At 39.1% G+C, this 27,480-nt stretch overlaps 1 protein-coding gene, 1 non-coding gene and 1 pseudogene across 3 annotated transcripts in view; 2 read left to right on the top strand and 1 right to left on the bottom strand.

The window, feature by feature from the left end:
• Positions 1-27,480, top strand: part of STAG1 (STAG1 cohesin complex component) — a 468,912-nt gene that overhangs the window by 40,703 nt on the left and 400,729 nt on the right. The gene's annotated exons all lie outside the window — the stretch shown is intronic.
• LOC136313996 (large ribosomal subunit protein eL15-like) lies at positions 1,809-7,195 on the bottom strand (annotated as a pseudogene).
• TRNAT-AGU (transfer RNA threonine (anticodon AGU)) lies at positions 26,792-26,867 on the top strand. Its single transcript has one exon. It is a non-coding gene; the product is annotated as a tRNA-Thr (tRNA).

The following is a 27,480-nucleotide window of genomic DNA, read 5'->3' as shown; positions in this document are numbered from 1 at the left end:
AACAAGATACTGAGCTGCTTTTCAGAGACAATAGTCCAAAACCACAAGTTATGCAGAGTAGAGAACTTTGACCTCCAGCGGCACCTGCAACCACACATACCCCAAAGCGTCTCCATACTGGGACAGTCCAAGATGCTACACAAAATAATTGCTTCTGATAATATCGTTTTCAGAGGCTGGACAAAGTAATTATTGTAATAAATACATTTTACATGACCATTTCACTTATCTCTGCCTGGTTAAGTAGATTGTATATTTCTGTATTTGACTTCTAGTAGCATTTATGGTTTTAAGCTACTCATAAAAGTAGTTTCTTAAATAAAATGGTTTATTTACTGTTTTTATTAGTTTTAGATTTTTCTTGTAAAGTTTACAGTAAATAGTTTCCGATAGGGGCTATGACTTAAACATTAAAGTGAAGTATATTATGCAAATTTCAACCTTGTTGCAATGTATATGAAGTAATAAGGCTTTATGAAATTCTAGGACTGTGGAAAGGGAATAGAATACAGTATAATTCTGTATAGTGGTGTGTGTGTGAGAGAGACAGACAGGTGCCCTGGAATTGGAGCACTGGAATTGAGTGAGAAAAACATTAGAGATTAAAGGAAATATCTGGGAGAAAAGGAAATGAAAATATAATATTTTAATAACTTAGTTGTTTTTGGAAAGCTCAGGAGTTCAGCTTACAATACTGTAATAATATTGATCTTCAGAAATAAGCATTTTAGTAAAATCTTACATTGGAATTTTGTGAAGGTGAACTTTTCTAGGCCTTAAAAACAGAATACCAGAGCCTGACCTGTGGTGGCGCAGTGGATAAAGCATCGACCTGGAAATGCTGAGGTCGCCGGTTCGAAACCCTGGACTTGCCTGGTCAAGGCACATATGGGAGTTGATGCTTCCAGCTCCTCCCCCCTGTCTCTCTCTCCTCTCTGTCTCTTTCTCTCTCCTCTCTAAAATGAATAAATAAAAAGAAATTAAAAAACAAACAAACAAAAAAAAAAAAACCAGAATACCAGAAAAGGAAAAAGAACAAAAAACAGTCCATTTCGGGGGATATGTAAGCCAAAAAGAAGTTATACGATATTTTATGAATAAGTTCTGTGGTAATTACTTGGAGTTCTCAAACGCATTTTTAATTAGGGAAAAGTTCATTTAAACTGATAGAAATAACCATAGTTCATCTATGTAAATCTTATTGTTATCTGACATTCCTAGATAATTAATGCTCCATTAGAATTAGTTATAAAGTAGGCATAGTAAATGTGCACATGCTTAAAATAATTGTTAGAATACACTATACTTTTGAAAGATTCCATGATTCTTTACTACACACTACTTTTTGGGGTTTGGAGGAGTGAACTAAACACCTACAATAACATCAATACCAATATAGTAAGCAGTGAAACTTTCTTTTTTTGACCTAAATTGTTTGTTAGGTAAGAATTTTAAAAATTAAAAAAAAAAAAAAAAGGCCTGACCTGTGGTGGCACAGTGGATAAAACATCGACCTAGAACATTGAGGTCACTAGTTCGAAACTGTGCGCTTGCCTGGTCAAAGCAAGTATGAGAGTTGGTGATTCCTACCCCCCCATCCATGCCCTCCCACTCCTTTCTAAAACAAACAAACAAACAAATAAATAAATAAAGGAAAAAGAATTTTACAAACACTAATTGTATTAGCAATAATGGTAGAGCCGGAGAGCACTGTACCTTCTCCAAGCTGCACAGTGAAAACCACCAAGTGTGATGGAAGTTGTGGCTCTTTCCAAGGCCACATTCTTGAGACCTGCAAATGTCAGCCATCATATCTCCCTGTGCTTGTGGACTGGCTTGGTGATCCATTGGGTATCCGGATTCCTTCTGTGATACATGGAATGGATCAATAATAACTTCAAATAATTTGTACATTGAGTCTTCAGCAACCCAATAAAAATTCAAGAGTCACAGAGCCTCATAGAGGCATCTAGCTCACTCCTTGGCAATAGAGCAGCAGTTCTCAACCTGTGGGTCACGACCCCGGCGGGGGTCGAACGACCAAAACACAGGGGTCGCCTAAATACATTTCCGATGGCTTTAGGCGACCCCTGTGTTTTGGTCGTTCGACCCCCGCCGGGGTCGTGACCCACAGGTTGAGAACCGCTGCAATAAAGTGAAGGCTTCCAGCAAATTTTAGCTGGTTAACATGATTAACAGGCTTACTCTACTCTAGGTCACACCCTTAGAAACAGGGTGTTTGGGGCCACCATGGTGCACTTCAATTCGATATATGACATAACCTTACTTGGTCATGTATCCTAGCCTGCGTGCTTTATCCGGCTGGATGGGTCAGGGACCCTGTGGAGCACATAGAGCTGGTTATATTGCCAGTAGCGCACCCTGAGAAGGACGTGCATTTCATCAGACTGCTTATTTCTCCGTAGCTCCTGCATGTATTTGTAAGTGTCCAACTTGGCTTACCTGATAGCTGTGGCCAGACTGAAACTTTTGTATTAGTGTATGAGAGAGTTCATATTGGTTCCCCAACATGAAAAAAAAATTGAGGTGATATTTACATAATGTACAGTATTTTAAAGTGTATAATTCAGTGGCATTTAGTGCAGTGGTACTGTTATGCAACCACCAATTCACTCTAGTTTCAAAATGCTTTCTTCACACCAGAATAGCACCCTATACTCATTAAATAATCACTTCCTGTTTTCAAGATCTCCGTCAAAAATCAGTGCTTGTGGCAACCACTCACCTGCCTTCTTTCTCTGTGAATTTGCTTATTTATGCTATTTCATATAGATGAAATAGTTTAATATGTCTGGCTTCTTTTACTTAGCATAATGTCTTTGAAGTTCATCCAAGTGGTAGTCTGTACCAGTACTTACTCCTTTTTATGGCTGAATGATATTCATTGTATACCACAGTTTGTTTTTTCTGATGCGCAATATGGTGGTAATGCTGCTAGATATATATTTGTGTAGGCATTTCTGTGTGAACATTATGTTTTTATTTCTGTAGGGTTTATTTCTAGGAGTAGAATTGCTAGATCATACAGTTCTTTTTCTTTTCTTTTTTTTAAAAGATTTTATATATTATTATTGCCTGACCAGGCTGTGGCACAGCGGAGCTAGCAGAGGACTGGGACATGGAGGACCCAGGTTCGAAACCCCGAGGTTGCTGGCTTGAGTGCAGGCTCACCAGCTTGAGCGCAGGGTGACTAGCTTTAGCCCAAAGGTCACTGGCTTGAAGCCCAAGGTCACTGGCTTGAGCAAGGGGTCACTCGGTTTGCTGTAGCCCCCTAGTCAAGGCACGTGAGAAAACAATAATGAACAACTGAGATGCCACAACAAAGAATTGATGCTTCTCATCTCTCTCCCTTCCTGTGTGTCCCTATCTGTTCCTCTCTGACTCTCTGTCTTTGTCAAAAATAATTATTTAGAGAGAGAGGAGATAGCAAGAAGCATCAACTCGTAGTTGCTTCACTTTAGTTCATTGTTTGTTTCTTGTATGTACCCTGACCAGGCAAGTCTAGGATTTTGAACTGGCAAACTCAGCATTCAAAGTCAACAGTCTATCCACTGTGTCACCACAGGTCAGGCTACTGTTAATTCTTTGTTTAGCTTTTTGATGAACTGACAAACTGTTCTTAACAGCGGCTGCACCATTTTACATTTTTACCAGCAATATAGGATTCTTATTGCTCCACATTCTTGCCAATACCTATTTTTATTTTTGTTTTCATCAGGAAAAAATATTACTGTTTTGATTACTTACTTTGTAGTAAGCTTTGAAATTGAGACGTCTGCCCTCCAACTTTTTTTCAATATTGTTTTGACTATATGAGGCCCCTTGCCATTCCATATGAGTTTCAGTATTGGCTTTCCATTTCCACATCCTACTGGGTGTGAGGTCATATCTCATAGTGGTTTTGGCTTGAATTTTGTTAATGACCAGTGTAATTGAGTATTTTTTCATGTGCTGTTGGCCAGTTGTACAGGGGTGGGCAAAGGTAGTTTTTTATTTATTTTAAAAAAATTTTTATTTAGTGAAAGGAGGGGAGGCAGAGACAGACTCTCACATGTGCCCCTACTGGGATCCATCTGGGAAGCCCACTAGGGGGCAATGCTTTGCTCATTTGGGACATTCTGCTGATCAGCAATTGAGCTCTTCTTAGTGCCTGAGGCAGAGACCATGGAGTGGCGGGTCCAACTTGCTCCATTCGAGCCATGGCTGCAGGAGGGAAAGAGAGAGAGAGATAGAAGTGAGAGTGGGAAGGGGTAGAGAAGCAGATGGGTGCTTCTGTGTGCTCTGACTGGAAATTGAACCCAGAATATCCACACGCCAGGCCAACGCTTACCACTGAGCCAACCTGCCAGGGCCAAAAATTGGGTTACAGTTATAATACAAATAAATAACACAATAATTAATAAATAATAATACAAGAATAAACTATTTCATGTACTCACAACTGTAAACCTACTTTTGCCCACTCTGTATGCTGTATCAACTTTGGAAAATGTCTTTTCAAGTCCATTGCTTATTTTAGAGTTTTTGTCTTTGTTGTTAAAAGAATTCTTTATATATTCTGAATCCTAGATCTGTATCAGATATATAATTTTCAGATATGTTCTCCCATTCTGTGAATCTTTTAACTTATTGATAGTGTTTAAAGTTAAATTTGATGAGGTACAATTTATCTTTTTTCCCTTTAAGTACTTGTGTTTTTGGTGTCATGTCTAAGAAATCACTGCCAATTCCAATGACATAGGTTAGCTCCCTATATTTTTTTCTAAGAGTTTTAAAGGTTTAGCTCTTAAATTTAGTTCTTCTGCTATATTTTGAGTTAAGTTTTAAATATGACATGAGATAAGCGTTCATCTTCATTCTATTTAATGTGGTTATCAAATTAACCCATTTTTGTTGTTGTTGAAGAGACTGTTCCTTCTCCATTGAATTCTTGCATCTTTCTCAATAATCAATTGACCATATATGTATGGATTCATTTTGTACTCTCAATTTTATCCCATTGGTTCATATTTCTGTCTTTATTCTGGTACACAGTTTTGATTGCAGTAGCTTTGTGCTAACTTCTATAATCGGGAAGTATGAGCCTCCTACTTTTTCAATCTTGTTTTGACCTTCTGGGGCTCTTTGCAGTTCCATATGAATTTAAGGGTTGGTTTTTCCACTTCTGCAAAAAAGGCCATTGAAATTTTGATAGGGATTGCATTGAATCTGTAGATAGCTTTCAGAAATATTGCTACTTTAACTATTAAATAGTCAGCCAATCAACGAGATGCCTTTCCATTTAATTTTCTTTCAACAGTGTTTTGTAGTTTTCAGTTACAAGTCTTTAACCCCCTTGATTAAAATTCTTAGGTATTTTATTTTCTGGACGTTATTTTTAAATGGAATTGTTTTCTTAATTTCCTTTTTGGATTGTTCATTTCAAATGGAAATAACTGAGTTTGTTCCTATTGACCACCCTGACATGAGTAAGCTGCAACAGGAGTGCAGGCTGCCGTATCCAGAGGTGCTTACCTCCAGACTAAAGGTAGGGGATTGTAGCTATTATGAAAAATGCAGAAATTCGTAAAAGTTTAGCAGACTTTTCATTAAGAAATAATAGTTTGGAGATAATTGTAACAAGTAGTGATTTTAATTTAAAAAAATAAGTGTAAAAGAATAACCAAATTGGGTTTGAAATGATCATTAAAACCAAATTAATTTGTATAGTAAAACTGTACAAATAGCTCTTTGCCGTGAAATAGCTCTTTCTATTTTATGATGTTTAATTAGTAGACTTCATTTGGAGTTTAAAGGGTAGAAAGAATGGATTTGTCAAGTGATTTTTCCCAAAAGTTATAGTTACCTTTTCTGAGTGACTGCTGTATTCCTGGATCATTGGAAGATGTATTGGATGATCTATTTTAATTCTCAAAGCATTCCTAAAGGATAGGTATTTTCTTTTTTTTTCTTTTTTTCAGTTGAGAAAATTGATGCTCTGGAGATCAAGTATGATATATATTTATATGGTAGGAGGGATATCAGCTATAAGTAGCAGAGTTAGGAAGCAAGTTCAGATCTTTCTGGCTCTTTGTACTCTGAGCTGCTTTTAATTATGGGCTACACAGTGATTTGTAGGACTTATCTGAAAAGATAGAATGAGCACTATTTTCTCCATAGGGACAACTTTCCTATAATGAGATATTGGGTACTGACATAGTTCTTTGATAACATTTAAAAATACATGTATAGATACATAGACATTTGAGGATAGAATAGTGGTGGTGGTTGTCAACTAGTGATTAAGTTTTAATTAAGAACTAAAAAGTTCAAGGATAAAAATCAATTTTTACAAAAAGTTTATTTTAATATATGTAAGGCTTGTTGCTTTGGCCATGCAGGTTAACATTGGATTTGGGCTGATGGTAAAGGAACTGTGGAGCTGAAGAATGGTAGGACATTCCATTTATTAGAGTCTCCAAAAACGGACGAGAAAGCTGGCAGGGAAAGCTGGTTTCCTCTGTTTTTCAGCGCTGACCAGCAAACAGGCCAGGGCCAGGGCGGTGGGGTGTGTGTGTGACCCCTTCTCCAGCAAACAATGGCAGAAAATGGCCCCTCCCAATTGCGGCAGGCAATCCACAGTCTATAATCTGCCACCCTTAGGGCAAAAACCACCTGCAACCTTACATAGACTACACCTGTGGTGTTGCTTCTTGCTCATGCACCAATCAGGCAAAGTACAAGCGAGCAAGCTTGACACACTTGTTTGCCCATTTCACCCCTTTAGGGTTGCTTGCTTCATAATTTATGTGACAGGTATTTTTTGTGATTGTCCCTATGTGAGGAGTGAAGTACATTACATAAATAGACTACAGTAACAACACAAGTTATACAATTACAATAATTACAAAGGTACCCGTTATAATGTCTCCCTGAGCACTCTGCCCAAGACACTACGTGGAGGCCCGTCTCAAGCCCCCTACCCCTTACCCCCTACACCTAGACACAGTCCAGGGCTGTGTCCATGGAAACTGTAAAGTGTCCTTGATGCATCTCTGCAGCTGGATGAGAGCAGCTTCCTGGTGAAGGAGGGCCTCCACCAGAGCTGGGCCCCCCAGCTCTCATGCAGTCTAAAAGCGGAATGTCCATCCAACAAGGGAGCGGTGCCCCCTCTGGATGCAGTCCAAGAATCCATTACACTGCTTAATGATCAATTTACAATAGGCAGTCCAGCTGTCTGCAAATTACCAACTAGGCATACAGCTCTTTATTAACGGACCTCAGTGCCTTTTCATAAGCTCTCTGTTGCCATAAGCCCTATCCAAACTCCTCAACAAGCTTACAGGGCCTGGCAGAGTCAAATATGTTTAAGGCTTGTGCCACCTTGATAGTTTTTAATTTGTTGTTGATGTTCCTGCAAAAAAAAGGGACCTGTTATCTTTTAATATCAACACGTGGCTGCACATTAGTAGGTGACCAATGGATTGTCAATTTTACATTGGGCCTCTGGCCTTCCCACCTCCCCTGTTAGGTGGGTCTCTCAACCTTCCCCCTATTTAAACTGAACAGTGGGTCTTGGGGAGGATCCTTCTTTTCTACAGCTGTCTCCATCAAGTAATCCTGCAACCGTGCAACCTGAATGCCATTTTCTTGGCAGGTGTTGGGGACGCCTGCTTTTTCAGTGGCTAGAACTTCTGTTCCAGCTCAAGCTGCTGCCAAAGCTTTTAAAAGAACTTTATTAGACTTGTCATCTACTTTTTCTGTATCTACTCCAGCCATAATAAAATTAACCACATCTGTGTTTGGATAACCATTACAGGCCCATTTTCCTTGTTAGTCGGGGACGTGGGGGCACAGGAGCCCTCATTGCTTTATGATTCCATGCTGCCTCCAGTTCCCCAAATCTGTTACCATCTGCATAACTGCGTTGATGGGTTGCCCCACATAGGGCCCCACGTTAGCCACTAGTGACCGAAAAAAGGACTGATGGGGCACTGCAGAGAATAAGGTCCCTTATCCTTGCTGTAAACACTTCTTCATCTGGCCCATAAGACCTTGGGTTGAAAGCAGCGTATTTCTTACCTAGTTCCCAAAAGACTTTTACTAGCTCACTGTAGAAATATCACCTACTCACTGTTCCTGTCAAGTCTCCGGCATTCTGCCAGACTGTATGAATGGCAGCCATCACCCATTCTAATAGGGTGTGGTTTCCTGGGTTGTCATTGCAGTTCTGAAGACGCTGCCTTAAGGAGGAGTGCTCCGTAGTGGTGTCCAATTCTCCATCTTTGTTCCTGAGGGCATGATGCCATCCACTTCTGTGTCCCACAACTGCAGCAACCAGGCTACCAGAGGCTCAGGTTTCTGCCTAAACTGTGCCCCCAACTTTATCAGTTCTGCCTGGGTGTAAGGATGGACTCCAGAGTGCTCCACTACCTGCGGAGGGGGTTGTACCAGCCCCTGAGGGACTTTTGGCTGCTGGGTTTTTATCTTCTGGGCGACCACTGGCTGGGCTTTGAGTTTGTGGACTGCAGCTTCACCCTGAACCTCCTGTTCCTCCAAAGAGTCGGAATCATCTCTTCCTGCTGGCTCAGAGGCACTCCGCTGGCTAGAATGCAGCTCCGTCTTCAGCACCTGCTTCAGATCCTGCGGCTGTCAGCTGTCAGCACGAAGTTGAGATTCTAGCTCTTGAACCTGCAGTTGTTTCTCTACCAGCTGTCAGTGCCAGCGTTCCATTTCCAGAGCAAACTGGAGTTCACAAACCTGTAACTCCTTTTCCAGAAATCGCTCTAGTTCCAGGCGCTGTTGGGTGTTCAGCCTGTCTCACACTGCAGCTTTTGAGAATGGTCGGCCTCCTTTTCCAGTGCTTGCTTCAGTTCAAACCATTGTTGCCACTTGGTCTGTAGCTTATTCTGGCACTTTTGACCTCGGACAGCCTCTCACACAGAGCTCTTGGTTTTCACTTGCAGTGTTGTAAAAAACACCCAGCCCAACAGGAGAGCCCCCAGGAACAGTCACTTCTCTCTACTCTATCCTTCGAGGGTGTTGTTGGCTTCATACTAAGCTGATCCGAATCCTGCCAACTATGCCAGATGCAAGGCCAGTGGGTGTGGACATGCAGGTTCACATTGGATTTGGGCAGATGGTAAAGGAACTGTGGAGCTGGAAAATGGTGCGCCATTTAGTTTATTAGAGTCTTGCAATGGTGGACAAGCAAGCAGGCAGAAAAACCCCTTCTCCAGCTAACAATAGCAAGGAATTGCCCCTCCCAGTGACTACAAGTAATTCACAATTTACAGTCTGCCGCCCTGAGGCAAGCACCTACAGCCTTACATAGACTGCACACCCGTGGTGCTGCCCTCATAGACTACACCCATGATTCTGCCCTGTGTTCATGCACCAGTTAGGCAAAGTGCAAGCTAGCAAGACTAACACACCTGTTCACCCAACAATATATTTTCCAGAAGAATTAAGTATTTTAAAAATAATATATTTAAAGGTTTGTAAAGATGCAGTAACTCAAGGTAGGGATTGTTACATTTATTTAAAATATTTGAGATAGCACATTTATGTTCTTTTAAATTGTTCTTGAGAGACCTTGTGTTAATTTCTTGCTAATAATTTCATTATAAATAACAATTATTAGTTCATATATTCTGTAAATGGAAGGGATTTCTGAAATAATTAAGTCCTGCATGTTCATTTAACATATGAGAGGACTCAGTTTGAAAATTACTGAGGTTAGAAAATCATTTTAACGATTTTTTTTTAAGTCTTAAAGTCTCAAGTGCTTAATTGTTCAAGATTAAGCTTGGAGGATAGCATGAGCATCCAGAAACCATTTTCTATAAATGCCATTTCAAGGCAAAGTTTTCTGGAGAGAGAGGAAGAGTTAATTTGGAAGGTATGCCAAAAAGGAGAGGAGTTAGAAGGACACTGTCACATTATAGACATATAGAAAAACATAGCACATCAGAGAAAAGGAAGAATAAACTGTTCTTTAGCATTGGGGTAACTTTGAATATTCTAAAGTAAATTTATAAGTATTAGCAGGCAAGAGGAAGAATGGAGTTGGGGAGCAGAGTTTGTCACCCTGAAATATACCTCTTTGGAATATTAATATTTTTAAGCTGGTTATTTTTAAAGCCTAGAAGGCTCTGGATGAACCTTTGACCTTTTCCTGTCTAAAACAATTTAAGTAGCCTGACCAGGCAGTGGTGCAGTGAATAGAGCATTGGACTGGGACACGGAGGACCCAGGTTCTAAACCCAAGGTCGCTGGCTTGAGCATGGGCTCATCCTGCTTGAGCACGGGCTCACCAGCTTGATCGTGGGGTTGCTGGCTTGAACGTAGGATCATAGACATGACCCCATAGTCTCGGGCTTGAGCCCAAAGGTCACTGACTTGAGGCCCAGGGTCACTGGCTTGAGCAAGGGGTCACTCGCTCTGCTGTAGGTCCCCCCCCCCCCCGTCAAGGCACATATGAGAAAGTAATCAATGAACTACTAATGTGCTGCAACGAAGACTTGATGCTTCTCATCTCTCTCCCTTCCTGTCTGTCTGTCCCTCTCTAACTCTCTCTCTCTCTTTGTCAAAAACTAGTAAGTAAAATAAAAGAATTTAAAGTACATAAAAGGGCCTATTCAAGGAAGAAGCTATCACTGAAGAGAATTATAGTATAATACATATAAACTCTAGGTAGACAGGGAGGAACCTAGCAAGGTCCATTTGATTGAAGTCCTCTCTGTGTCTTACTGTCTCTGCATGGCCCAGCAAACATGTTTATCAAACATTTACTTTTCCATCTTCATGTGAATTGCCTTTCTCCCCTTTGAAGTTCCAAACCGCTATATCCTCTTCTCTTTAGTGCAAGATAGCAGTTAAGCCTCAACTGCTGGGTTTGTCCTGGGACCACATATTCTTATGGAACCCTCATATATACTCCATAATTAAACTTGATTATTTTTCCCTGTTAATCTCTCTCATGTCTATTTAAGTTTTAGGCCATCCAGAGGAATCTAGAAGAGTAGAGTAACATTTCCTCCTCCTCTTCAGAGGATTGTAAATGGTAACAAGCATAAAAATTTTTAAATAGTCTAGTGTAGAAACGATGTGACTGCCTAGTAGGGTCCATTTTGTTAGGAATATTCAAACCTACTTGCTATTAACTTGTTACTGGTTCCTTGGAAAATATTTTCTTTTAGATAAACCTGATGTAGGGACTTAAAGGTTGTAAATCAGAAACTTGAGTAGTCATTTTCTACATATTAATTCAGTGGCTGTCAATCTAGTGGCAGGGTTGTATTACATCCAAGTTGTCTAGTGAGGTTTTTCAGAAGGCATATATCCATTTATGTTCCCCTCTGGTACATCAGAATGTGTAAATGTAAGGTTAGGGTAAAGAGGAGGATACTATTTATATTTTGGAAACGACTACCCAGGTGATTATTCTGCATCAGTTCTCTTTATTTTACAAAAAAGAGGTTAAAAAGAAAAAAAGTTAAAACTAAAATCTTTTGTGAAGGACAGAAAAGTAATTTGGTCATAAGATCTTTGAAATCAGGGTGAGTTTTAAAATATGTTTACTTAAAACAAACTGGATTGATGCTTTGGATGGTAGATAGTGACATAGCTTGATGTATTGCAGAGAAGAACTTGTTGAATTACCTTTAGAAAAAGAATAGAAGGGGTTAGGTAGACAGACAAGTGAAATTGGGATAGCAAATGTTAATAGAATCAAGAATGGCTTTTTTTTTTTTTAAACTGTGTCAGAGAGAGGGATAGATAGGGACAGACAGGAATGGAGAGAGATGAGAAGCATCAATCATCAGTTTTTCGTTGCGACACCTTAGTTGTTCATTGATTGCTTTCTCATATGTGTCTTGACCGTTGGCCTTCAGCAGACCGAGTAACCTCTTGCTTGAGCCAGCGACCTTGGGTTCAAGCCAGATGAGCCTGCGCTCAAGCTGGCGACCTCAGGGTCTCAAACCTAGGTCCTCAGCATGCCTGGTCATGCCTCTCTTTTTTTTTTTTTTTTTTTTTTGAGATAGAGAAAAGGAGAGAGGAGAGATAGGAACATTGAGCTGCTGGAGAATCGAGCTGGCAACCTCCACGCTCTGGGACAGTTCTTCAACCAACTGAGCTATCCGGCCATGGCTTATGTTTTATTTCTTTTTAAGAGTAAGGGAGTGGAAGGGAGAGAGATGGGAGGGGGAAGGGAAGCATTCATTTGTTGTTCCACTCAGTTGTGCATTCATTGGTTGCTTCCCTTGTGAGCCCTGACCGGGAATCAAACCTGCAATCTTGTCATTTCCTGACAATGCTCTTAACCAACTGAGTTAACTGACCAAGGGAAAAATGGTCTTTCTATTTAATTTTTTGTGTGTGTGTGACAGAGAGAGAGGGACAGATATAGACATACAGACAGGAAGGGAGAAAGATGAGAAGCATCAATTCTTCGTTGTGGCTCCTTAGTCTCCTTAGTTGTTCATTGATTGCTTTCTCATATGTGCCTGGGGCGGGGGATGGAACTGCAGCAGAGTTGACCCCTTGCTCAAGCCTGTGACCTTGGGCTCAAGCCAGCAACCATGGGGTCAAGTCGATGATCCCATGCTCAAGCTAGCAACCCCACACTCAAACTGGTGAGCCCACGCTCAAGCCTGTGACCTTGGGGTTTTGAACCTGGGTCCTCCGTGTCTCAGTCTGACGCTATTCACTGTGCCACTTCCTGGTCAGGCTCTTTATAACATTTTTAATTAAAAAATTAATTAGCAAATATTGACAGGTTTCATTCAAGATAAAGTAGTGAACAAAGAAAGCAAAGATCCCTATCTTAATGGAAGTTATATTTCAGTTTGGGTAGAAGGGTACAGTATAAACATAAGCAAGTAAATTAAATGAAAGGTGAAAGTACTGTTATAAAAGAAAAAGGTAGACCAAGGCAAGGTGATGGGGAGTGTTTGGAGGCAGAAGGTTGTGATTTTTATTAGAGTGGTAAGAAAAAAATCTTGTTGAGCACCAAATACCTAGAACAGTAATTATCTGATATAAATATGTGGTGGTGGGGTAAGTGAACTTTGCAGATACCTGGTGGTGATGTCAGTGTAGAGAGTTGCATAACACAAACCAGGAATTTGGAAAATATTTCTAGGCTAAAGATACAAAATTGAGGTAATCATGTTAGATGATATCTAAAACTATAAGACTCCAGTTCCCTCCCCTTTCTCCCGGCAGCATGCCCTTCCTCTTTGTCCCCCTCAGCAGGTACCAATGAAGGGGCACTGCTCTGTCTGTACCCAGAATTTCAGGGCTGGACTGGGAAGTGGTGCAACTTCTTGTGGTACTCTTTCTGCCAGCCCTGACGTTCTCAGAATCCATGCATCTCTTCTTCCCTGTCACTTCCTTAAACAAACAAACAAACAAACAAATCTGAATGCCAGTTGTCACCTTAAATAAATAAGACTAAAAGCAGTCATCTGCAGTGACTGAGCATAGGTACTGAAGGGGAGTGGAACATAATATACCTCCCTTAAATAAGTCTCTGGCACTTTATTTTAAACTGGTTGTTTTACAGAAACAGCGGAGACTGGTGAAGTTCTGAAAACAGCCTTTGTAAGAAAGAATTACATTCATAAGGAAAACCTTCATTTGTAGGGGTGTCTCCCTCACTTACCAGGTAGAGAAGGATGATTCTACATCTCTATAACTTCTTATTAATGGAGAAGGCAGTGACTTAAATTTGTGTAACCTTTCCATTGTTTATTTTGCTTTTTTAGGTAACCCTTCAGAACTGACTCTTCACCCCCAACATCCCCTTTTCTCTTTAGCTGAAGATGGTATTTACATGGTGAGTTAGGTAATTTCTGGGAATGTCTTAGTTTCTCATAGATATAGGAGGTAAACATGATACTAAAGTTTTGTTTTTCTCTTGTTAATCTGCCTTCTATTACTTTAATTAGACTAACCAAAGAACCTGGAAAGGGAGACAGGAAACGTTTTACTTCCCTATAATACAGAAGAGCACCATGGGTTATTTTTGCATGGAGGTATGTATTCCAATCTTTTTTTTTTCTGAAGCTGGAAACGGAGAGAGACAGACAGACTCCCGCATGCGCCCAACCGGGATCCACCCGGCATGCCCACCAGGGGCCACGCTCTGCCCACCAGGGGATGATGCTCTGTCCCGACCAGAGCCACTCTAGCGCCTGGGGCAGAGGCCAAGGAGCCATCCCCAGCGCCGGGGCCATCCTTGCTCCAATAGAGCCTCTGCTGCCGGAGGGGAAGAGAGAGAGAGAGAGAGGAAGGGGGGGGTGGAGAAGCAAATGGGCGCTTCCCCTATGTGCCCTGGCCGGGAATCGAACCCGGGTCCCCCGCACGCCAGGCCGATGCTCTACCGCTGAGCCAACTGGCCAGGGCCTGTATTCCAATCTTAAGTGGTTGGGGAGGAGAGGAGGATCCAGTAAAGTTGGTACCAGCAAAGAAGGACAGCTAGAAGAAGAAGGTGATCTGGAAGCCAACAAAGGTTTTCAATTTTGACTGTGCTGCTGGTAGTCAAGCTAAGATGAAGACTGAATATTAATCATTGGGTTTAGCAGGAAGGAATTAGTAGTGATCTGCATTAGCTGTTTTGGTGGCATAGTGGGGGGAAGAACTTATAGGAGTGGGTGTAAGAGAGAATGGGATAACAGGTTGTAAATAGCAATATAGACAGTTTTTGAGGCATTTTGTTGCAAAGGGTACAAAGAAGTAGGGTAGTATCTAGCGTAGTAAATGGACTCTAGGGAAGGTTTTTAGAAGAAATTGAAAGTGTTTCTATGTTGAGTTGAATAGTGTGTGGAAAATGATTTTGGGAAATTGTTGCGCAATTGTGGAAACATCTTTGACAAAGTAACTGCAGCAGAAGCAAAGAATATGGATGGAGATGGTGGTGGGTGGGTAGATGTGGGGTTTTTTTGTGGAACTTTTCTGGTTCTGTTTTCTCAGTGAAGTTTGTGGAAGTTTCCTGAGTCTTCAGTTTTCTCTGTGTATAGGGAAGCTGAGCAAAGGTAGGAGGTTTGTTGTAGGGAGTAAAGTGAAATTTATATGTGGTTGAAATGGTTGTCTAGTATAGTGGGAAGCTAAATGCTCATTAATTTTTTTCATGTGTTCATTAATAGTCATGTGCTATGATGTCATCAACAGACCACATATACAATAGATGCATATATAATCTTGACATAAAATTATAATGAATTATAAGCAAAAAGTTTGCTTGCTGTGCTGTGTTGAAAGAAAAGGCTGGACTTAAGGTGTCGAATTTACTGCTAGCTGTTGGTTTTAATAGAGGAGGATGCTCTGTGCTGTCCACCCACTCTGTGTCTGCCTGAGGTTGGGCCTACAGTTGGCCAGTGTTCAGGAGGTGCGGATCCTGGAGCTTGCCCATGCCCAACCACCCTTGCAAATGCTCACATACAACCCACACACTCATGTGCACAAAGTTACTTTCCTTCCCTCAGTTTCTCTTTATCTCTGTTTCATTTCTTAATCTCCTTCCCTTTCTTACATTTTCACTCTCTCTTTCTTTTCTGTTCTTGCCTTTCCCTTTTATTATTTCTCCTTTTAGGCTTTATCTACCTGGATGTCTTTTGATTTCTGCCTTCCCTTTCTGTCCTCTTCCTTTGAACTCCTTCTTCCTTCTTCCTTCCCTCTTCCTGATGTCTGCTCTTCCTCAAAGGCATGCTGGCCCAGCACCCTTACCCCCTAATGTGCATACATGCATGCATGTGTGTCCATACACACACACAAACACACGTTATCTTTTATACCTTATTTTTACTGTACCTTTTCTATGTATATATATTTAGATACACAAATACTAATATGTTACAGTTGCCTACAGTATTCAGCAGGTAACATGCTGTACAGGCTTGTAAACTAGAATTAATGGACTATACCATATAACCTAGATGTCTAATAGGCCGTTTTACATTTGGGACCAGTGAAAATAGAATTATTTTTGGGACTGCTAAGGCAGAAGTCACTCTGAGCATAAGCAAATTCTACTAAGATCACTGGGTCTATAATCTTCATACAACATCAGGTCTACTCTTTTGTAGACCGGCAAGAAATTTCTTCTGCAGACCAGCAGTTGAAAAACACTGTTGTAGGCTAGATCTTCTTGATTTGTGTAAGTACAGTCTGTGATGTTTGCATAGCAAAGAAATCGCCTGTCAATATTTCTCAGAACGTATCCCTGCCAGTAAGCAGCACATGACTGTATATATAAAGAGAGAATGTGAGAATTACCATTTGCCTCTTTTCCTACTTGTTAATAATTCTCTTTGTATTTTTCTATGCCCTTTTCCTAGCTTCTATAAATTTATACTCATATACACACAGTTGACCCTTGAACTACTTAGGGACTAAGGGTGTCTATCTCCTGTGTAGTTGAAAATTCTCTTATAACTACAGTCAACACTTGGCATACATAGATTTCTAACTGTGGGGTTGATCCTTGAAAAGTGCAGGTTTGAACTGCGTCAGTTGGGCAAGAATCCCCTGTGTAGTGCAAGCCTGTGATTTTCAAGGGTCAACTATATATAATTAAAAGCAAAATGTGACTGGGCTGTGTAAGATCAAACAGAGGCTACACAAAAATATGTCTAACTCCCTACCTCTGGAACTAGTGTATATGACTTTTGGAGAAAGGGTTTTTGCAAATATAATTTAGAATATCAAGATAAGATTATCTTGGGTTAGGATGGGTACTAAATCCAATGACAAGTCTTAGAAAAGATAACATGAAGAAGCAGGCCATGTGAAGACAATAAACACAGGGAGAAGATGATATGAAATAGGCATAGACTGAAGTTAAGCAATTTGTAAGCCATGAAACAGAGCCAACAGAAACTGAAACAGGCATGGAAGGATTTTCTCTGTAGCCTTCAGAGGTTATGAGGCGCTGCCTACACTTTGATTTTTGACTTTATTCCTCAAGAATTGTAATGAATAAATTTCTCTTCTGTGTCATCAAATTTGTGGTGATTTATTGTGGCAGCCCAATGAAACATACAGGTTAATACTATGCATCTTGTTCTACAGCTTTTAACTTATTTTAAAGATATTATTTATTGATTTGAGAGAGAGGGGAGAAGGTTGGAGAACAGGAAGCACTAACTCATAGTAGTAGTTGCTTCTGACACGTGCCTTGACTGGGTAAGCCTGGGGTTTTGAACTGGTGACCTCAGCATTCCAGGTCAGTGCTTTATTCACTGCATCACCACAGACTAGGCCAGCTTTTAACGTGGTATTGTAAACATCTTTTAGGTTACTGCATGTGGATGGATTTTGTTCTTTTATAACAACTGCTTTGTATTTCCATAGATGACTGTACAATGCATGGTATATTCATGCATGGTGTAGTGTGGGCATTTAGCTTATTTGTAAATGTTGTGCACATACATTTCTGTTAAATTTTTAGGTTTGCCCAATATATTGATACTTCGCTAAAATGCTGTTTTTATTTATATTGCCAACAATGAATATTTGGATTCTTTAATTTCTCTTATATGATGGGTGAAAAATAGTATATCACTGTTTTGTTTTACTTTCCTCTAATTGATAGTGAAATTAAATATTTTGTCATGTTTAGCCATTTGTAAAACCTAAAAATGAAACTTACTGCTTAAAAGAAAATATCAAAATTTAATAAACTTTATGCTTTTAAGAAACAAGTATATATATTTTATAGTTATCTTCCTTTATTAGTTTAATCAAATTTAAGGGTAAATTTGATTGAAGAGGGTCAAGATCAGCGCTCCCTCTATAAATTTGTCACTTTTGCATGTGAATTATTGTGAGCTGAAGGAAAATCAAGGCCCAGAAGTTTCAAGAAAAACTTTTACCCCTTACTTAATTATCTAAAAGAATTTAGATAGGGGGCTTGGCACAGAAAGGTAAGTTTTTCCCTGAGTGATCTGTATGGAAGGATAAACATTTAATTAGTAAATATCTTCTCTTTTTATCATCCTGTGAATTACTCTTCTCCCCTCTGAAGTCCTTGGCCCCTATCCCATTCCTTATCTCAGAATGGCTTATAAGCCTCTACTGCCTATCTTGACCTTGCTTCACATTGTTTTTGTGGGGTCTCCTATATACATGAAATTAAATTAGCTTTTTTTCCTGTTCACTTGTCTTATGTCAGTTTGATTATTAGACCAACCTTCAGCACCTAGAAGAGTGGAAGAAAAAATTATTTTTCCAGTACACCTAACAAAATGTTAGTGAGAACATTTTGAAAAAAATGTGAGGTGGTGCTTTGTAACCTTTGAAGGCAAAAGTGGAAACTTGTGAATGTAGTTGACTTATTGAAGTTAAAATACAAGTAATCCTTCATAAGATGGAATTGTTAAAATAGCAGAAAACTGGCATTCTTAGCCTTTAGCAAATCACTTTTGTCATGGACTGTACCTCTTAACCACTTAAAATCATGACTTCTAGATAGAACTTCTTATATACTGCTCTTCTTTGAACCCTGTGGTTATTTTCTAAATTTTTATTTTGTGTGTGTGTGTATTTGTAGATTTAAATGTCCTAATATTTTTTAACTTATTTTATTATTTTATTTATTCATTCATAGAAAGGAGAGAGAGGGAGAGGAGAGAGAGACAGAGAGAGAGAAGCGGGGAGGAGCTAGAAGCATCAACTCCCATATGTGCCGTGACCAGGCAAGCCCAGGGTTTCGAACCGGCGACCTCAGCATTTCCAGGTCGACGCTTTATCCACTGCGCCACCACAGGTCAGGCTGTATTTGTAGATTTAATGGCCAAAATAGACCTTTATCTTTTCCTCACAACTATGGGACATTGCCCTTTATATTTTCTTCAGTAAAATTATAGCTTAGTTTATCATTGAAAATAGGGATGTAAATCATGAATGACCTGGACCTTCCTTTTAAAAAAAAAAAAAGAGGAGGGGAGATAGTGAGACAGACTCCTGCTTGCACCCCAACCAGCATCCACCCAGCAACTCCCATCTGGGGCCCATGCTTGAATCAACTGAGCTATTTTTAGTGCCTGAGGCAGATGTGCATGGACCAACTGACCTATCCTCAGCATCGGGGTTGTCGCTCAAACCAGTTGAGCCATTGGCTGCTGGAGGGGAAGAGAGAGAGAAAGAGAAAAAGAGAGGTAGGGGTGGAGGAGCAGATGGGTGCTTCTCCTGTGTGCCCTGACTGGATATTGAACCTGGGACATCCACACACTGGGCTGACGCTCTTCCACTGAGCCAACTGGCCAGAGCCTTAAAGGAATACATTTTTAATAGAAGCCAAAAATGGTTTGATCTTCCTGTAAAACAACTGCTTAGCAAGCAAATCAAAAGTTGTGAAAACTATTAAGTACCTGCATATAAAATATTTTCTAAAATAAGGTGCTCAGTTCCCTTCAGATGTTTAACCCTTTGAGTGAGTTTTTTTCATGCTCACTGACCCCTGGGAGTGAGTTTTTTTTCTTCAAAAAACGAAATTAGTTCCAGTTCCAGTTTTATTAACATAAAAAATATTTGTTTGATAACCATTTTATGGAAACAAGAAGAATGTACATTTGCCTTTTTTTAATGTTGCCTTACACATTTTAAAAAATAAATCGATCGTACTCTGGATGGTCAGGAGGCACGAGGATGTACAATACTTGAACGTTCCTACTACTCAAAGGGTTAATATGAACAAAATAGGAAACAATTTCTTAATTCTTGCCTATAAAGCAGGTGTGGCTGAATTTTTAGGTACAGAAGCTCAGGAATGCAGGTGTTTTTACCAAAGAGTCTCTGTGGGAATTGCATCTCCACTAGCATTTATTTGGCTCAAAACTTCTCAAATGATCTTTTACAGTGGAAGATTTTTACAAAGGGAACCTCTATTTTACAGGAAAGTATATTCCCTGAGGCAGTGACTTTTCATGTTTTATATAGGTTAAAATAAGAATACAAGAAAGTGTGTTCTTCACAAACTTGTTCACTATTTTATGATATGAAACTGGATTTTTTTTTTTTTTTTTTTTTGGTAGCAGAGAGAGTCAGAGAAAGGGACATATAGGGACAGACTGGAAGGGAGAGAGATGAGAAACATCAATTCTTCGTTGCGGCTCCTTAGTTCATTGATTTCTCATATGTGCTTTGACGGGGTGGGGTGGGGGGACGACGCTACAACAGACTGAGTGATTCCTTGCTCGAGCCATTGACCTTGGGCTCAAGCTGGTGAGCCTTGTTCAAAGCAGATGAGCACGCACTCAAGCTGGCGACCCTGGGGGTCTTGAACCTTGGTCCTCCACATCCCAGTTCTATGCTCTATCCTTTGTGCCACCTCCTGGTCAGGTTGAAACTGGATTTTAAGAAGAGAGAATTACACCTTCAGGAAGTAAGGGACCATCCTAAGAAGAATTACTTTGCTACTTTATTTCTGGAACCAATAGGTCTAAAATGGTGGTCAATGACTGATCTTTAGGAATTAATCTATGTAATAAATGAGCATTGGGAGGCTGGAGAATATTTAGGTTTAAGTCTTAGCTTTGTCACTTTTTATTTGATTTTTGGGCAAGTTATACAGCTCTTTTAGTCCTGTTCTGTAAATTGATAACGATGCCTGAATGAGGCTGAAAGAATATATCTGGAAGTGGTTTGTAAACTATCATATATATTTAAGGATGTTTGCCATATATATATATATTCTGCTTTTAAATACTGTACAGGGAAAACAGAAAAGGGAAATAATGTTGAACAGTGGAGTATTATAAAAATTCCAAATTAAATTTTATTTTTTAAGTTTTCCAAAATGATTTAATGTCATGAGTTATTGCAAAAGTTGACAGTTTGCTCAACTATTGTTTATTTTTCTTCAAAAAATGTGTTTTTTTTTTTAAATTTAGACAGTTAAATAGGGTGGCATTGATACATTATTAGGGTACACAGATTAAAAAATGTTTTAAAAAATCAGAAGCAAACAGGACTTGTGTTTGGGTTAAATGCTTAATAGTCATGTGGTTGTCTGTAGTTATGTATATTTCATTAAAAAACCTGAATATCTGACTTGTGCTAAATATATCTAATATTTGTTTATTGAAACATTTGCTGTGTAGTTCAACTTTTAGAAATATGTATATTCTCCAACTACTCTGTTAAACAAGATATCCTGGGAATACAACTTTTATTCTCTTTATTTTCTATTTCTCTAAGTTGTATAATTCCAGATATTGAAATGTCTGGGTTGTGTCTAATTTCAAAGAATTCAAGTAGATCACGTTTACCAGTAATAAAAAAAAGTAGTATCGTGCATTGTGGTAGTAGTTGGTTGTCAATATTTATGACTGAATTATATTTTTAATCAGAAATTCTTAGGCTGTTGACATGAGAAACAGCTGGAGTGTTTGTTAAAAATTTGACCTCTGATGTTCACCCAAGATTTACTAAAAAATCAACATTGGTTACACATTGGAATTATCTGGGAGTTTAAAAAATACTGGTGGCTGTTCTTCAACCCCAGAAATAAGATTTAATTGGTCTGGAGTTGTGGCTAGTGTTTTTGTTTTTTTTTAGTGAGAGGAGTTCAGCTAGAAAGACAGACTCTTGTATGCACTTCTACTTGGATCTACCTGGCAACCCCCGTCTGGAGCTGATGTTCAAATCAGCCGAGCTTTTCTCAGAGCCTAGGACAATGCTCAAACCAGTCAAGCCTCTGGCTTCAATTGGGGAAGATAGAAAAAAGGGGGAGAGGGAGCAGAAGAGAAACTAATGTTGTTTCTCACGTGTGCCCCTACCAGGGATTGAACCTAGGAGGTCCGCATGCTGGGCTATTGCTCTATTCACTGAGCAAACCTGCCAGGGTGGCTAGTGGTTCTTAAATTGTATTAGAATTACCTGGAGGACTTATTAAAATTGGAATTGTTGGGCCCCAAATTGGGAGTTTGTAATTTATTTGGTCAGGGCTGGGGCCTGGGAGTTTGCAGTAAGTTCACAGGAGATACAGATGCTAGTAGTCTAGGGACTACACTTCAGAATTGTACTTGACTGTTTAATTTGGAAGATATTAATATTAAATGAGGAAACTAGATTCCTAAGGAACATAAGAAATGTAATGTATTTCTTTTCTTTCTTTTTTTTTTTTTTTTTAAATAATTTTATTTTTTTAATGGGGTGACATCAATAAATCAGGATACATATATTCAAAGATAACAAGACCAGGGTATCTTGTCGTTCAATTATGATGCATACCCGTCACCCAAAGTCAGATTGTCCTCTGTCACCTTCTATCTTGTTTTCTTTGTGCCCCTCCCCCTCCCCCTTTCCCTCTCCCATTCCCCCCTCCCCCCCGTAACCACCACACTCTTATCAATGTCTCTTAGTTTCACTTTTATGTCCCACCTACGTATGGAATAATGCAGTTCCTGGTTTTTTCTGATTTACTTATTTCGCTTCGTATCATGTTATCTAGATCCCACCATTTTGCTGTAAATGTTCCGATGTCATCATTTCTTATGGCTGAGTAGTATTCCATAGTGTATATGTGCCACATCTTCTTTATCCAGTCATCTATTGACGGGCTTTTTGGTTGTTTCCATGTCCTGGCCACTGGGAACAATGCTGCAATAAACATGGGGCTGCATGTGTCTTTACGTATCAATGTTTCTGAGTTTTTGGGGTATATACCCAGTAGAGGGATTGCTGGGTCATAAGGTAGTTCTATTTTCAGTTTTTTGAGGAACCACCATACTTTCTTCCATAATGGTTGTACTACTTTACATTCCCACCAACCGTGTATGAGGGTTCCTTTTTCTCCACAGCCTCTCCAACATTTGCTATTACCTGTCTTGCTAATAATAGCTAATCGAACAGGTGTGAGGTGGTATCTCATTGCTGTTTTGATTTGCATTTCTCTAATAGCTAAAGAAGATGAGCATCTTTTCATATATCTGTTGGCCATTTGTATTTCTTCCTGGGAGAAGTGTCTGTTCATATCCTCTTCCCATTTTTTTATGGGATTGTTTGTTTGTTTGTTGTTGAGTTTTATGAGTTCTTTGTATATTTTGGATATTAGGCCCTTATCTGAGCTGTTGTTTGAAAATATCATTTCCCATTTAGTTGGCTTTCTGTTTATTTTGTTATCAGTTTCTCTTGCTGAGCAAAAACTTCTTAGTCTGATGTAGTCCCATTCATTAATTTTTGCCTTCACTTCTCTTGCCATTGGAGTCAAATTCATAAAATGCTCTTTAAAACCCAGGTCCATGAGTTGAGTACCTATGTCTTCTTCTATGTACTTAATTGTTTCAGGTCTTATGTTTAGATCTTTGATCCATTTTGAGTTAATTTTAGTACAGGGGGACAAACTGTAGTCCAGTTTCATTCTTTTGCATGTGGCTTTCCAGTTTTCCCAGCACCATTTATTGAAGAGGCTTTCTTTTCTCCATTGTGTGTTGTTGGCCCCTTTATCAAAAATTATTTGACTATATATATGTGGTTTTATTTCTGGACTTTCTATTCTGTTCCATTGGTCTGAGTGTCTATTTTTCTGCCAATACCATGCTGTTTTGATTGTCGTGGCCCTATAATAGAGTTTGAAGTCAGGTATTGTAATGCCCCCAGCTTCATTCTTTTTCTTTAGGATTGCTTTGGCTATTCGGGGTTTTTTATAGTTCCATATAAATCTGATGATTTTTTGCTCTATTTCTTTAAAAAACGTCATTGGAAGTTTGATGGGAATTGCATTGAATTTGTATATTGCTTTGGGTAATATAGCCATCTTGATTATATTTATTCTTCCTAGCCAAGAACAAGGTATATTCTTCCATCTCATTATATCTTTTTCAATTTCCCTTAACAATGGTTTATAGTTTTCATTATATAAGTCCTTTACATTCTTTGTTATGTTTATTCCTAAGTATTTTATTTTTTTTGTTGCAATCGTGAAGGGGATTATTCTTTTGAGTTCCTTCTCAGTTGTTTCATTGTTGGCATATAGAAAGGCTATTGACTTCTGAATGTTAATTTTGTATTCTGCGACCTTACTGTATTGGCTTATTGTTTCTAGTAGTCTTTTTGTGGATTCTTTGGGGTTTTCGATGTATAGGATCATATCATCTGCAAAAAGTGATACCTTTACTTCTTCTTTTCCGATATGGATGCCTTTTATTTCTTTGTCTTGTCTGATTGCTGTGGCGAGAACCTCTAGTACCACATTAGTGGAGAGAGTGGACAACCCTGTCTTGTTCCTGATTTAAGGGAGAAAGCCTTCAGTTTGTAATGTATTTCAAAGTCAAAAGTGTGGTAATCTCTAAGTTTTAACTTACAAAGTAGAAAAGATATTACTATATTCATTATATCCGTAAGTCTAAAATCTTTAAATTTCATTTACAATGAAAAATCCTGAATGTTATAAATAACTTATCAAAAGAATATCCTGGGAGATGTCAAGGAAAGCAAAAGTCTTTGTCAAATTTGTTGTGGTATTACTTGCATGCAGTAAAATATATATTTTTTGGTAAGTTTTGGCATAAACACCAGTTTTGTACTGATTAACAGACTTAAAATACAGAGTTGTAATATAGTAATTCTCTTGCCCCTGTGTGGTAGCTCTTTCTCCAAGCCCAGTGCCTGGCAAGCACTGATCTTTTTTCTCACCTTATAGTTCTGCTTTTTTTCCATCTAGTATGGAAGCTTTTGATTCTGGCTTCTTTCACTATGCATAATGAAATTAAGTTCTATTTATGTTGTTGTGTTTATCAATACTTCATTTTATTTGAACTGGTAAGATCAATTTAGGTTTACAGAAAAATGGAGCTGAAAGTGCAGAGTTCATGTATAGCCCCTACCACAGATGTACATCCTCCCTCACTAGCACAGAATGATGCATTGGGTATAATCAGTGGACCTACATTGTAATTTCATTATCATCCAAAATCTATAGTTTACATTATTGTTCATTCTTTTTGTATATTCTCTGAGTTCTGACAAAAGCCAAACAAGGCCTGACTGTGGTGGCGCAATGGATAAAGCGTCGACCTGGAACACTGAGGTCGCTGGTTCGAAACCCTGACTTCCCTGGTCAAGGTACATATGGGAGTTGATGTTTCCTGCTCCTCCCCCCTTCTCTCTCTCTCTTTCTCTCTCCTCTCTCAAATGAATAAATAAAATTTTTTTTTAAAAAAGGCCAAACAAATCTATCTTTATAGTGTCATACAGAATAGATTCATTGCCCTAAAAATCTGTGCTTCACCTAGTCATCATTCCCACTCCCTTAAATCCTGGCAACTGCTATCTTTTTACTGTCTTCCATAGTTTTGCTTTTTCCAGAATGCCATATAGTTGGAATTACTCTATATGTAGTGGTGTTTTCAGATTGGCTTCTTGCACTTACTAATATATGCCTTAACCAGGCAAGCTCAGGGTTTTGAATTGGTGACCTCAGCAAAGCTTAGTAAGATGCATTTGAACTTCCTCCATTTTTTTTCATGTCTCTGAGACACATTTCTTTTTATTGCTGAATAATACCATACTTTATCCATTCACCTGCTGAAGGATATCTTTGTTGCTTCAAAGTTTTAGCAGTTATTTTATTAAACTGTTGTAAACATCTGTGTATAGGTTTTCGTGAGAACAGAAGTTTTCAGTTCATTGGGATAACTTCCAAGGTTTGTAGTTGCTGGATGCTGGATTATATATGATCAGCGTATGTTTAATTTTATAAGAAACTGTCAAACTATCTTTCAAGTCGCTCTATTGTTTTGCATTCTCGCCAGCAGTGTAAGAGAGTTCCTGTTACTCTATATCCTGTCCAACATTTGATATTGTAAGTGTTCCAGATTTTGGCCACTCTGACACGTGTAAATAGCATTTTGTTTTGTATGATGTTAAGTATCTTTTCATATATGTGTACATACTACCCGTGTATATTCTTTGGTGAGCTATCTGTTCAGATCTTCAGATTCTTTGCCCTTTTAAATATTGGATTATTCTTTTTATTTACTATTGAGTTTGAAGAGTTCTTTGTATTCTTTTTAGTGTACAAGGCTTTTAAAAAGTTTAAATGTTCTCTTTTTGATATCATAAAAGGAATTTCTTTATTTTATTTTTAATTTATATGTGATTTATGGAGACACAACTGATTTTTTTTAAATTGAATTTATGGCAGTGTCATTGGTTAAGAAAATTATATAGGTTTTAGGTGTACAATTCTGTAATATATCATCTGTGTGTTGCATTGTGAGTTTACCACCCCAAGTCAAATCTCCTTCCATCACCTTTATTTCTTCTACCTCCCCCAACTCACCCTTTTCCTTTGGTAATCACCATACTGTTGTCTTTGTTTATGAGACTTTTTTCTTTGATTAATCCCTTCACCTTTTTTACCCAGCCCCCCAACCCCTGCCCTCTGACAACTTTCAGTCTGTTCTTTGTTCCTATGAATCTGTTTGCATTTTATTTGTTTATTTTGTTTAATAGATTTCAAATAAGGGTGAAATCATATGGTACTTGTCTTTCTCTGACTGACTTACTTTACTTAGCATAATACATTTGAGGTCCATCCATGTTGGGCAGGTCAGATGTTTTTCTTTCTTTCTTTCTTTTAAAGTAGTAGTAGTATTCTGTTGTGTAAATGTACCACAGCTTTTTTATCCATTCATCTACTGATGAGCACTTGGGCTGTTTCTCAATCTTGGCATAGGCTGTAAAATCTCAGACGTTTCTTGTTGCATTTTTTTGATACCTCCTTAAGCAACAGAAACAAAGGCAAAAATAAATAAGACTACATCAAACTAAAAATATTTTGGCCCTGGCCGGTTGGCTCAGCGGTAGAGCGTCGGCCTAGTGTGCGGAGGACCCGGGTTCGATTCCCGGCCAGGGCACACAGGAGAAGCGCACATTTGCTTCTCCACCCCTCCGCCGCGCTTTCCTCTCTGTCTCTCTCTTCTCCTCCCGCAGCCAAGGCTCCATTGGAGCAAAGATGGCCCGGGCGCTGGGGATGGCTCTGTGGCCTCTGCCTCAGGCGCTAGAGTGGCTCTGGTCGCAACATGGCGACGCCCAGGATGGGCAGAGCATCGCCCCCTGGTGGGCAGAGCGTTGCCCCATGGTGGGCGTGCCGGGTGGATCCCGGTCAGGCGCATGCGGGAGTCTGTCTGACTGTCTCTCCCTGTTTCCAGCTTCAGAAAAATGAAAAAAAAAAATATATATATATATTTTGTACAGCAAAGGAAATGCGCAACAAAATGAAAAGACAGCCACTCTACTGAATGGGAGAATGAATTTGTCAATGTCACATCTGATAAGGGGTTTTCCAAAATTTATAAAGAACTTATAAAACTCAACACTAAAAAAACCCCCAACCCAATTAACAAATGGGTCAAGGACCTAAATAGACACTTCTTTGAAGAAGACATTCATGGCCAATAGTCATAGGAAAAGATGCTCAACATCACTAATCATCAGAGAAATGCAGATTAAAATTACAATGAGAATCAC

This window comes from Saccopteryx bilineata, chromosome 10 (assembly GCF_036850765.1).
Source record: "Saccopteryx bilineata isolate mSacBil1 chromosome 10, mSacBil1_pri_phased_curated, whole genome shotgun sequence".
NCBI lineage: Eukaryota > Metazoa > Chordata > Mammalia > Chiroptera > Emballonuridae > Saccopteryx > Saccopteryx bilineata.
Note: the sequence above shows the minus strand (reverse complement) of the source record. Positions and strands in the feature narration are given on the sequence as shown.